Below are 12,806 nucleotides of genomic sequence, written 5' to 3'. Positions count from 1 at the left end.
TGGTTTCCTAATGCACAGAGTGTGAAATACTAAGAGAGGATAAAACAGTACAGGCCCAGCAGCACCCAGTCTTGTAACACCGTATGAACTTAGGCTGTACTGGTGACTGCTGATCAGTGAACCCATCTGCAGGAAAGCCCAAGTGTAATTTAACTTCAGTGTCAGTATTGGAACTCAATAGTTATATTTACAGGTTATACTTCATTATCATCTCATTGTCATCATTTATAATATTTAAATATTCAAAAAATCTCTCAATCCCTACCACATAACAGCAACATTTGATGCTCTATTGTAATATGATAACAGATCATGTCACAAAAGTAGCTATATTATGTATATGTATAATCACTCAATGGGGGGACGTATTTTTGTTACTGTTAGTGTAATCATTCTACAGATGGGAATATAAAGCTTGAGTAACTGTTGAGATGGGGGATTGTATATGAGGGAATTGTGGGTTGCAAAGGAGCTACTGAGGAAATGGCAAGACCAAAAAAGGTAACAATGAAGTTGGCGAAACATGCTGGTGCTGCAGAATAGGATGCAGCAATTTAAAGCGACATTGGTGTGTAACAGCAGCATGGCAGCTTAACTGTGGTTTGCTATTGGGCACAATGCAGCCTTTCTGCATCGTAATGCATACATACATACATAATACACATATGTTGTAATAAGGGGAACAATGAGCACGAGCATGCATTTCAAAGTCCAAGTGCTTAGGCTGAAACCTGGGCTCAGCTTCATGCACTTGTGATGTCAAGCACGCCCCTTAACCTTTCTTTGACTGATTTTCCTCCTGAGTGAAAATGCCATGACAGCAGTAAGTGGCACCTCAGTGGAGCTCAGGTGAGAACTGAGCAAAATGATGGTATAAAGCCTTGACACACGTGAGACTCGGAGCATAATCTCTCACACACAGTATGTCTTCAGAAGATGCTACCTGCTACCATTCACAGCTACTCTCCCAAACGCCTGTGGGAAAATCAGCACTGTATGTTAGCCCCTGAAGATTTTCAAAGGCACATTGAACCAGCAGCAGGGTGGGGGTGGCTTTTACATATTTTCCTCACAAATTACATCTAGGGCTAGACCACAAATTATAGCGTGCTCTGTGTTGTTTGTGGCTGCACTAAGCTAGTCCCCTGGCCCCTGTTAACTGTAAGATCCTATAAATCTGTGGGGCACAGTCCCGGTGCTGTGGAGAGACAGGCATTCATCATGACCACACTCATGCCTGCTATCCTTCAGACCCAGAGCCCAGGCAGCGAAGTGACTAGGGCAATGGAAGGAGACTTCAGCCCGACATTGGTCCTCAAAAAACATTGACTCTTATTGCTCCCCTCCCCATGGTACATTTCCTTTAGCTAAAATAAGTTTTCTTCACTGCCATTCTTGCTTATCTTATTTTGTTTAAAAAACACCAAAAAGATCAAGCCATATAAAGAAGTTACCTATATATTTTATTACTTTATTTATCTTACTTGTGTTCATCTTGACCACCGTTGAGGGCCAAACAATGTGATGCTAACTAAAGTTGAGTATCTGAGTAGGTTTTGTAAAGGGGGTGAGTACTGAGGATGGGTAGGGTTTGTGGTTCTCTGCCAGAGATTGATAATCCCACCAGTCGAAAATAAAACCACTACCACAATTTAAAGTCAAATTTGAAGCAAGCTTCAATTAAATACTGGCCAGGTTGACGACTCTCTGGCCAGATTCATCTCTGGTTTCCCAGAAAAATGGCCCAAGTCACAGTTTGCAGTGGTTTAAATATTTCCGATCAGGTCCAATTGGGCAAGCATACATCCTGCCTATTTCCTGCCTGTGAACCTCCCGCCCACATGTGATCAAGCATATCCTGTGCAGATGGGTCAAACAACCTTGTTTAGGGGAGTGAAAAGCACGTGGCTTGCTATCTGCTACAAACAATAGTCTCCAGCATTTCAGGAGCTTGCAGATCAGAGACATCTTTGTTTCATGGAGCTCTTAGGCATTGTAATTAAAACTTAAAATGTAACTTTAGCTCTCACAAGACCAGCTTGAGGGTGGGACATGGTTTCAGGTCCCAAAGAAGTTGTGTGGATGTTATGGAGCTGGCAGGGGGAGGAGGAGACAGAGGATCTGAGAGTGAATTGGGATGGCTACCTGTGCAGTTTATTGAAAAAGGAATACACCTTTTGTATTCAGTAGCTTAGCCACAGGCAGGATTGAATGTAGACTTGGGGACAGAAAGAGGCCATTAACTTCATTATAGCATTTTCCTGAGACAAAAGCGATTAAGTAGCTAAATGCCTATTCTTCTCAAAGGTTCAGAAACTCTATCTGGAGCCTTCTTGCATCAATGAAAGGGCTACAAGTCCCTCCTGCCAGAGCTAAGGAGAATGACTGCTTTAGCAAGCTGGCACTTTCGTCAAGCCCCAGAGGGAATGGGGACTCTTACCCAAATGCCTGGCCCTGGGAAAAGGACTTCTGGGGACCAGACACTCCACTACAACTTAAGAGCAAGTTTCATTCCTCAAGGGGATAATCACTGAGCTGTCCCCTAATTATGCCCCTTTTGTGACTTAGTCTTACTGTATGGACCTGTTCCCCTCATACACTCCAAAAGGGAAGGTCCTGATGTCTTAATCTTTTCCCATTACACAGCACCATTCTGATTCCTCTATGCTTATTAACTGACCTCTTGCCATTAATGGCCTCAGGCTCTGGATCTGAATTGTAGACATTTCATCCCTGGGATCAGGTGTGTCTAGTAAATCTCTAACATTCCTGTTCTTGGTGTAATTAAGAAGACAAAATGGGATTCCTGGTTCCACGGTGATGGGGACTTTTTTTCCGAAGAATTATTTTGTTTTAAAGAGGCTGCCACTTTTTACATTTTCATCCTTCAAAGCCCGCACAAAATTTCCCAAAGGAAAAGGCATTAAGGGAACTCTCTTAACACACCATAGTGAGAATCATTAAAAATGAAAGTAAAAAGGTGTTGGAGAAGTGCGGTTTGCAATGTCGAAACGCTGGGACTTTGTCAAGCAGCAAGGGTCCCCGTGTCGTCCCCCTCGGGTCCCCATCCCCACACTAGCACCCTGGGAGAGTCACTGCTACTCCAGGCCAGAGGAGTCACCAGGGAACACAGGTGCCTGGCAGGAAGTGGAAACCAAACAGTGTGATATAGGAGGGTGGGGCAGAGAAAGGCGACCCATCACCCTGCTCTCCTCCCGCTGAGCAAACTCAACCCAAGAACAGGGTGAAGATCTTGGAAGGAGGTCCACAGGTAAGCAGCAATGCCAAGCAGTGCACAGGGGGAAAAAAAATGGGAAGGCGCACTCGGAGAGAGAAAGGCAGACCCCCAGCAGTATGTGCTCTGTGATGTTCACAGGAAGCAGATACACAGAAACTCACATAAGAAATGAAAGTTGAGGTGAAATCCCTCCTCCAGCTGCCCAAAGCTACACCCTGAGCATATAGGCTCACACTAACACAAACAAACATCAAATAATACAAATCACATATTTTCATTGTTTTTATATGTTAAATTCTCTCCTTTAAACCAAATAAAGGTGTGATTTCTGAAGTATGTTCTTAAAGATTAGTAAGTACAAAGGGGTTTATTCAAAACGGTAGAAAGAATTCTGGTAGACCAGAAATGAAGCCAGTCCCTACCAATGCAAACACATGAACAGCATCATCGTCAAGGCGAAGACCCTCTAGGAAACCCAGAACCAGGAGAGGTGTTGGCCCAAGACAGTGGTCCTTGAAGAAAACCAATTTGCCCTGGTAATGATGCATATCATGACATATGTGCTCAAAACCATGAACTAAAGCAATATTTCCCTGTCAATTACTGAAAACTGAGGACAAATCTATGGAATAAAAAAGAAACTAGCTATGACTAGCTTAAATCATTATTAAAACCATCCTAATATGACAACAGTTCTGAAGAGCATCCTGCCTAAGGACATTATATACTACACTCATGAAGGTCAGTTCACATTCCATGCTATTCTGAGAACTGCTGTGTTCTGATTCATAGAAAGTATGGGAATGAAGGCTGCTGTTAGCACATGTTTGTAAGTGCCACAAGATAAGACCTGAGGTTTTAGCAACTGTCAGTCAACTTGGGTTAAATAGAAAGGGGAGGAACAGAAACAGACACCAGATATTGCTTGGGCCTGTGGAATGAATTCACCCATCTAATTTCTCCTAAAAAATTTAGGGCATTTTCAAACAGAAATCTTACACCCACCTATTCTGAAGAAATTACTAGAGGATGGATTCAATAATAGGAAACTAAATCTAGGAAGAAGTAACTGTTAACAAGGAGTTTGGTGAACAAAGTGATCTGTAGTTGGAAGTTTTCTTGTGTCTTGCCTGGTCCCACAGCTGCTCTGTCCCAAATAAACACACAGATGCTTAATATTAATTACAAACTGTTAGTCCTATGGCTCAAACTTCTTGCTAGCTAGCTCTTATGACTTAAATTAACCCATTTCTAATAATCTATGTGTTGCCACGTGGCTATGGCATTACCAGTCTGCTGGCATCTAGCATCTTGTTGCTCCTAGAGTGGCAGGCTGGCATCTCCACTGACTCCACCCTTTTTCTCTCTTATCTCTGCTTGGATTTCCCACCTGCCTCTAAGCTGCCTTGCTATAGGCCAAAGCAGCTTACTTATTAGCCAACTAGTGCAACACGTATTCACAGTGTATGGAAAGATGTCCCACAGCAATCATCACATAAGAAATATTTCTAAGTTGAAGTTAGTTGTGTGTGTTAAAGAAACAAATAGCCAATGTATATCTAATGGAGTTGGGGGAGATGTATGAACCTGTGTAAAGAGAATAATGGACAGCAAACCTCTTGCCCTCTTGAGAAGGTATTCTAGACTTTAAGTCAGGCTGCATATCTCTAATTCTAGGACTTGGAAGGATAAAACAGGAGGCTCACCATGAGTTTGAGGTCAGCTTGGGCTATAAACAGAGACTCTGGCTCAATAGCCATCTCCACAAAGACACAGCGATAAGAAAGTATAGTTCTCTAGTAGGAGTGTACAAAGGCTAAATTTGAACAAAATTTGTGAATATATATCTGACAAAGTAGGTAGAAGAAATGTTAAATACAATTGAAGAATACAAGGAAGAGTGAAGAGGTTGCAAATGAAAGACAGAAAAAAAACCCAGCTGAAACCTGACCACATTTATAGTTTTATTGGACCTACTAAAGACAAAGATGGCAAAGTTGATCCTTTAAAGACACGTGTGCAGCGCTCCTGTGCTTCCCCCATTCCCTAAGGGGCATGGAACACACGCTCCTCAAGGCAGTACAAATGTAGCAACATGGCTTCAGTATTTCTGCCCAGGGAAGCCTGTTAGAGATGCTGTCCCCCAGACTTGTATTGAAGTCTTGTCCATGGTCACTCTCCAGGCAGCGAGTGCCCAAATCCCAGACTCCCAGAAGTAAAGCAGTCATTCCACATAAACCACCTTATTAGTACAGACTGTGTCAACTGAGCCATGATCATCCTGCAAAGTGTATTCTGGATCAGGGAAGGGATGAGTTAACCAGTCAGCCATGCCTATTCTCAGTGCTAGGCAAGCCAGTCTTCACGGGTTTACAGGTTCAGGCCTGCCACATTCATTCAGTCCTGCACCTTCTGTCAGACCCGTTTTAAAAGCCTGGACACAGACCAGCACAGTGCTCAGAGAGAGTTTACAACAAAAGTATATCTTTTTTTTTTTTTTTCCTTTTGAGACAGCATCTTACTAGAACTTATGAACTTCCTTGCCTATCTCCTTGTGCCGGGATTCAGGCATGAACCATTGTGCTCTGCTAAGAAGTTCTTTTGAAATCAACATAATTGATTTTTAACTAATCAGCTTCCAACAGACACCACTAAAAAGAACAAAATAAGTTCAATGAAAGCATAATTCAAGAATTAAGATAAAAGCCAGATATTAATAAAACAAAGAAAATGTAAGAACAAACACAAAGTTATAGACATCATTCTTTGAAAGAAAAAACTTTCAAAAGATACACTTTAGAAAGCTATAATTTAAAAAGAGGAATAATTTGACATTTGTTGGAAACATAAGAATTTGAAAAAATTAAGATAGTATAAACTTTTGTATTAAATGAATGTTTTGATATACAGTGAAAGTACAATTTTCTACCACTGGATTTTAAAAACATTTAAAATTAAATGAATGAGACTGATAGCTAAGACAGAATTTATAGGTCATTAGCTACACTGTTCCCCATGCTGACATATAAATTCCCCAACCTCTTAATGGAGAATTCCAATTACAACTCCAGGAATGAACATTCCCATTTTATAGTAACTGTTTGATACATAGAAGAACAGGTCCAGTTAGTTACCCATCACAATGTACAGGACCAGGCTTATCCTAGAAAACTACCTGAATCATTCAGAAGATCAACCTAATAAAATACTAAAACAAAAAGAATTCAAGAAAATTGTAGGTCAGACCAACTATAATCACTGGATTTTTTTTGTTGTTGTTGTTGTTGGGTTTTTTTTTTTTTTTTTTTTGGTTTTTTGGTTTTTTGGTTTTTCGAGACAGGGTTTCTCTGTGTAGCTTTGCGCCTTTCCTGAAACTCACTTGGTAGCCCAGGCTGGCCTCGAACTCACAGAGATCCGCCTGCCTCTGCGTCCCGAGTGCTGGGATTAAAGGCGTGTGCCACCACCGCCAGGCTAATCACTGGATTTTTATTGAGGTCTTTGATCCATTTGGATTTGAGTTTCATGCAGGGTGATAGATATGGATCTATTTGCATTCTTCTACATGCTGACATCCAGTTAGACCAGCACCACTTGTTGAAAATAATTTCTTTTTTCCACAGTTTATTTTTGGCTTCTTTGTTGGAAACCAGGTGTTCATAGATATGTGAATTTATGTCTGGGTCTTAGATTTGGTTTCATTGATCAACCTGTCTGTTTTCAATTTGCCCTTCCTACAAGATGTGCTGGGACAAAGGTGGCACTGAAATTATGGGAGTGGCCAGCCAATGACTGATCCAGCTTAAGACTTATACTATGAGAGGGAGCTCACCCCTGACACAGATTGGAGAGTCAGAATCCAGAGGGTGGACAGCCCAGAGACCTAGAAGAGAACCAAACATGACTGGCAAAAACAAACACAAAAATAAGTCAATGAAATTATTCCTAATGGTATTCTGTTATGCTCATAGATCGTTGCCTACACCAATTGTCATCAGGGAGGCTTCAACCAGCAACTAATGGGAACAGATGCAGAGACCAACAGCCAAACATTGAGCAGACCTCAGGGAATTCTGTGGAAGATGGGGAGGAAGGTTTATGGGGGCCAGGGGGGACCAAGAACACCACAAGAAAAGCCACAGCATCAACTAACCTGGGCTCATAGGAGCTCACAGAGACTGAACTGTCAACCAGAGAGCTTGCATGGGACAGACCTGGGCCCTCTGCACATATGTAACAGTTGTGTAACTTGTTCTTCTTGTGGGACCACTAACAGAGGGAGCAGGGTCTGTCTCTGACTCTATTACTTGCTTTTGCGATCCTTTCCTCCTACTGGGTTGCTTCGTTCAGCCTTAATAGGAGAGGAGGTGCCTAGTCTTACTGCAACTTGATATGCTGTGGCTGGCTGATATACGTGGGAGGCGTGCCTTTTCTGAAGAGAAAGGAAACGAGTGGAGTGGGGGTGGTCAGAGGGGAGGTTGGGGGAGAGACTGGGAGGAAGTGGGGAGGGAGAGGAAATTGATCAAGCTGGGGAAGAATTAATTAATAGTAAGTAATTTAAAGAATTTAAGTGGAGAAACTAACATGTCTATCAACTGATGAGTGGACAAACCAAATACAGTATACATAAATAATGGAATATTATATGAAAAAAGAAATAAAGTCCTCTGTGGGGGTGTGTGGATGTGGGTGTGTGGGCGCTAACCTGGATAAACTTCACAAGCATTTTTCTGGGTGAAAGAAATCATTTGTGGAAGAATACATATGTTATTGTTCCACCTATATGAAATGTCCAGAATAGTCTACTCCACAGAGGCAGACAATAGATGAGTAGTTTCCAGGGCGCACAACGGTCCAGAAAATGCAGGGTGGCTGCTAAGTGTTAAAATGAGACCGTGTCCTACTCTGTTATGCCTCTCTGTGGAAAGCAGTGGTTTTTCGGGCCTTTCCTTGCCCCGAGATCGCATTCCCAACAGTTTTGGCTCCATTTTAAGAGTGGGGGTTGATTTTGTACCTATGCAAACCCACAAACACTATCTCTCCAGCACCATCCACACAGCACAGGCTGAACATGAAAATAATAGTAGTGCTAGCCTGCAGATTCATCAGGGTAAATTGAGACAGTAGGGATCTATGGGTATATTAAAATCATATCATGAAAATGAGGCCCAAGAACTTATTAGACAGTCCATATGGAGGGAAAGCTACACCTCCTTCCCTGAGCCCCATAAAGCGGTAGCTACCTAACACTGTGAGAATAAAGCCTGAGAACACCCACTGTTCCTGGGGATTTAGCTCAGCTTGGTCCCTTGCCTCCTCACTCAACTGCCATCTGCCTGCCTATCTGCTCACCTATTAGGACCTGGACTTATCATTTCCTGCTCTGGACTAGTCCTTCCTCTCTGCAAATGACTACCTCTTGGCTCTTATTCCAAGCTGTCAAGGAGCCTGACAGCAACAACTGCTTTCCTGTGGCAGGTTTGCATCCTTGTTTTGTAAATACAGACTCTATTTTAATTTCAATCAACCCACTTATGAAACCTCCCAAAGAGTGTTGTATATTTTTAACCTATATTCATTCTGTAAACCTTGTATCCCCATAGATATGTACGTAGGTAGGTACATAGACACACAGATTTGCCATGTGCTATGTAATATATGAATTAATATTAATAATTAAGATTGGACTAAAAGAATCTAGATTTGCCTTGGCCAAATTGCCCAGGTAGGTAAGATTATCAGGAAAACTGCTGCCATTGAAACCTCTAGTTGGTGACTTTGCTATTATTGAATAAATTCTGACAAGCGGAGAAACACAAGTCTTCTTGCACCTTCTGCTAGCCACCCAGAAAAAGATGGGAAAAGGAAGTCTTGCTTTGGCTACTTGCCTTCACTCTCACTGACAAGTTGATCTACTGTGCTGCTGCTGCTGCTGCTGCATTCCTTCGCTGGCGGTAGGACATAGCTTCAAGCTTCCAAAGTGGACTGAAGACCAGAGTCTCTCTAGAAATCCTCCAGTCCTTCAGAACCAAATATGGAGAACAGCTACTGGGTTCTCCGCATTGCCAGTGTGAGACAGTCATTGTTGAACTACTCAGACTGTATCTCATTCTATAAGTTCTGTCCCTTTAGCAACCCTGATTAACACAGATTATTCATCAATATTCCTAGCATAGCATGCTTATGGCAAGTAGAGTATTTCATTTTAAGATATTAATAACGTTCTAAAATTACTTATGGTGGGGTGCTGACCTATGTAAATATACTAAAAATCCATTCGTGGTAATCCATGGCATATCTAAGACATGTCTTGTTTGAGAGAATAGTGCAGAGTGTAAACAAAAGCATGTGTAGAACCAATTAAAAAACAACCTGGTGCTTCATGCTATCCTCCATGTGACTGCACACAGCACATCTTGCCAGTGACTAAGGTCTAGAGTGGTATAGCAAACGACTTCCTGCTGATGACTTCTGAATCTTTCCCACCGTTACTGCAAGGGAACCATTGTTTAGCTGCAGTGTATACAACAGGGTTGTATACAGTTCATGTTAATTCAATCTCTAGTATATTATTTCATCTCACTTTTTTTTTTCTTTTACTTTTTCCAGACTGGGTTTCTCTGTGTAGCCTTGACTGTCCTAGAACTTTCTCTGTAGAACAGGCTGGCCTCCAATTCACAGAGATCCTCCTGCCTCTGCCTCCCAAGTGCTGGGATTAAAGGCATGTGCTACCATCACCTGGCTTATTATTTCATTTTTTAATGTATTGACTCTGATCACTCATAAAACATGATGTTATGAACTTGTTGTGTGTGTGTGTGTGTGTGTGTGTGTGTGTGTGTGTGTGTGATAAACATTGTGCTGAGCATTAGCTATTAAAAGACAAAATACATTCTTGGGATGTTTTTTTTTTTTTCAGGAAACCAACTGATTATTTTAAAAGTGGTAAGAATAAAGTAAAGGATTCAATCACTCATCCTACTTTACTATAAAAGCTGTTAAGAAGTTTCTCCCTGTTCAAGTTTTCTAGATAGCAAATGAAATGTTAAAATTAAACCATCACTGTTTCCTCACCTCCAATGAAGCAATGAACCCAGGGGACAGTCATCAGTGGCTGCTCAGACCACAGAGAGACGTAAGCCAGTCATTATTGCTTTTTGATGGGCTTGTACATTGTGTAAATAATCTTGCCAAAAACAAAGATGAACACGTGTTTTATTATTATTATTTAACTAATAATAAAGGTCACAAGGATGTGTTAAATGGCTGCAGAAGAACATAATTCTGAATGCCTAGCTATGGACACATGCTAGAGCAGAGCACCCAGACCCTTCTTAAAACAAAGAAAAACAAAGCGGTAGCAGATGGAGGAAGAGAATATAAGAAACATCAACCAGTGCAGTGTATGGGCATTCTTTGAAATCTACATAAATCTAATTTTAAAAATTGTGAGTCAGCCAGAGAAGTTTGAATCCTGGGTATTTGATGACAAAAAGGAAGTTATGGTTTAGTTAAATATTATGAGAGCCATAGTCTTTGAGCTCATAAAGCTTTTAGTGAGTAGGAGAAATGCATGGGTTTAGAAGAAAGATTAAGATGTAACTTGATAGAGATTGGTGTTAGGACATAAGTATTGTAGGAATGCAGGAAGAACGTGAATAAGGAAGCCAGAGGGATAATCCCTGTTAAGAGAGAAAGGAGGTTTGAAGGATGAGGAGTGTGCCAGAGGAATCAGGAAGGCAGGAGCTCCAATGTCAGCAAGCACCATGAACAGAGACAAAAGGTGAAATATCTGGATGTGTTCCAAGGAGTGTGAACATCTGAGCACAGCTACAAATGGGCAGGTGGCAAAAGATGAGCTTAGAGAAGTGGGCTTGCTTGAGAGCATGCAGGCTCTAGGGTGGTTGCCCAGTGAGAACAATGGGATTCTTTAATTATTCTGAGAGATGGAGACATGTTATAGAGTACTCATAAGTGGATTTCTCTTTCTACAGATGCAGAGTTCTGCACACTCTGGGAACACCAGTTGCAGGTAGAAGAGCTGGCCTTGAAGGTAAAAGCAGGAGAGCTGTCCCTGCCCCTCATCAAATGCAGCACTCCAGAGAGTGGCCCCTACATCTCTACTGGGCAACATAGTAGAGCAAGCCCTGAAGGTGTAGGTGTGAGAGAACCACCTCTCACATGTGAAGCAGGATGTGAAAGATGGAGAACTGGCCCCGCACCTTGCTCATCACTGCAAGAGGTGAACTTTCCAGGGCAATGCTGCAGAGTCCACCCAGGTGGTTATATCAGGGGAATGCTGGCAGGCTGGGACTGATCAACCCTGCAATGCCCCAGGCCCAGAACCAGGCTTATGTGTTGGCCCACCCCAACATCCATTCCATCTGTGACCTGCTGGAGTAAGGGAGGGGTGGGGGTAGGGACGAGTCCTGTAGACCCAGGGCTGCAGGAACTCCATGACACAGGGCAGCAACAGGATGTCCAGGAAGAGTCCCAGTGAGGGCCCAGCGTTGATGATGCAGCAGAGACCAGGGGCCCAGAACCAGACCAATGATTCTTTTTTGACAAATGTCTGCATATAAAAATATATGGATAAAAAGGGGCTTACTGTGTGAATCACTGTGTCCCACTGCAGCTTCCCTGAAGAGATTTTTCCCTTTCTTCCTTTTATTTTTCTCCCACTTTTCCCTTAAATTTTAATTTGTTTTCTTTTGGGGTGGGGAGGGAAAAGGCTGGGATCGGGAGGCATGATGTGAAAGAACGCAAAGAATGAATTAAAGAAAAGCTTGGCCAATCAGTCATTTACATCAGTATTGCAACCATCAAGGCACCACACATTCTCACAATTATAACTGTTTTAATGATTTACGTAATCTATCTAAACACTGCAAAATTAAGAGAGCAAATGAAGTGACTCCTTCACTATGGATCCAGTACAGCACAGCATGGCTTTATACTTTCCTTGATAGCCAGGGGAAGAAAATCCTTAAGTATGGTAGAAAATAAGCTGGAGGTCTTAAGCTGCCGAGCTCTTGCTAATAAGAGATTGTCCTCCTCACCTTCCCTGTGAGGGGACCCTTCTGCTCTTGACTATAGATGTGCTGTGGCCTGCTTCAAGTTCTTGCCTTGATTTCTCTTCAGTGATATACTGTGGCCTGAATTGTGTGATGGTTTGAAAGAAAATGGCCCCCAAAGGGAGTGGCACTGTTAGGACATGTGAATTTGTTGGAGGAAGTGTGTCACTGTGAAGGCAGGCTTTGAGGTTTCATATATGCTCAAGATACTGCCCAGTGCCTCAGACCACTTCCTGATGCCTAAGGATCAAGATTGCAGGACTCTCAACTACCTCTCCAGCACCATGTCTGTCTATATGCTGCCGTATCCCACCCTGATGATAATGAACTAAACCTCTGAACAGTAAGTGAGCAACCCCAATTAAATGTTTTGCTTTATAAGAGTTGCCGTGGTCATGGTGTCTCTTCACAGCAATAGGAACCCCAACTAAGACAAATTGTGAGCCACACAAGGAAGAGTTTGTTTTGGCTCACAGTTTGGGAGTACAGTCCATCAT

The 12,806-nt window shown here is 42.2% G+C and overlaps 1 pseudogene; it reads left to right on the top strand.

Moving 5' to 3' along the window:
• The first annotated feature begins 3,003 nt into the window (after positions 1-3,003).
• Positions 3,004-12,806, top strand: part of LOC114693490 — a 48,780-nt pseudogene continuing 38,977 nt past the window's right edge.

This window comes from Peromyscus leucopus, chromosome 3 (genome assembly GCF_004664715.2).
Source record: "Peromyscus leucopus breed LL Stock chromosome 3, UCI_PerLeu_2.1, whole genome shotgun sequence".
NCBI classification, from domain to species: Eukaryota; Metazoa; Chordata; class Mammalia; order Rodentia; family Cricetidae; genus Peromyscus; species Peromyscus leucopus.
Note: the sequence above shows the minus strand (reverse complement) of the source record. Positions and strands in the feature narration are given on the sequence as shown.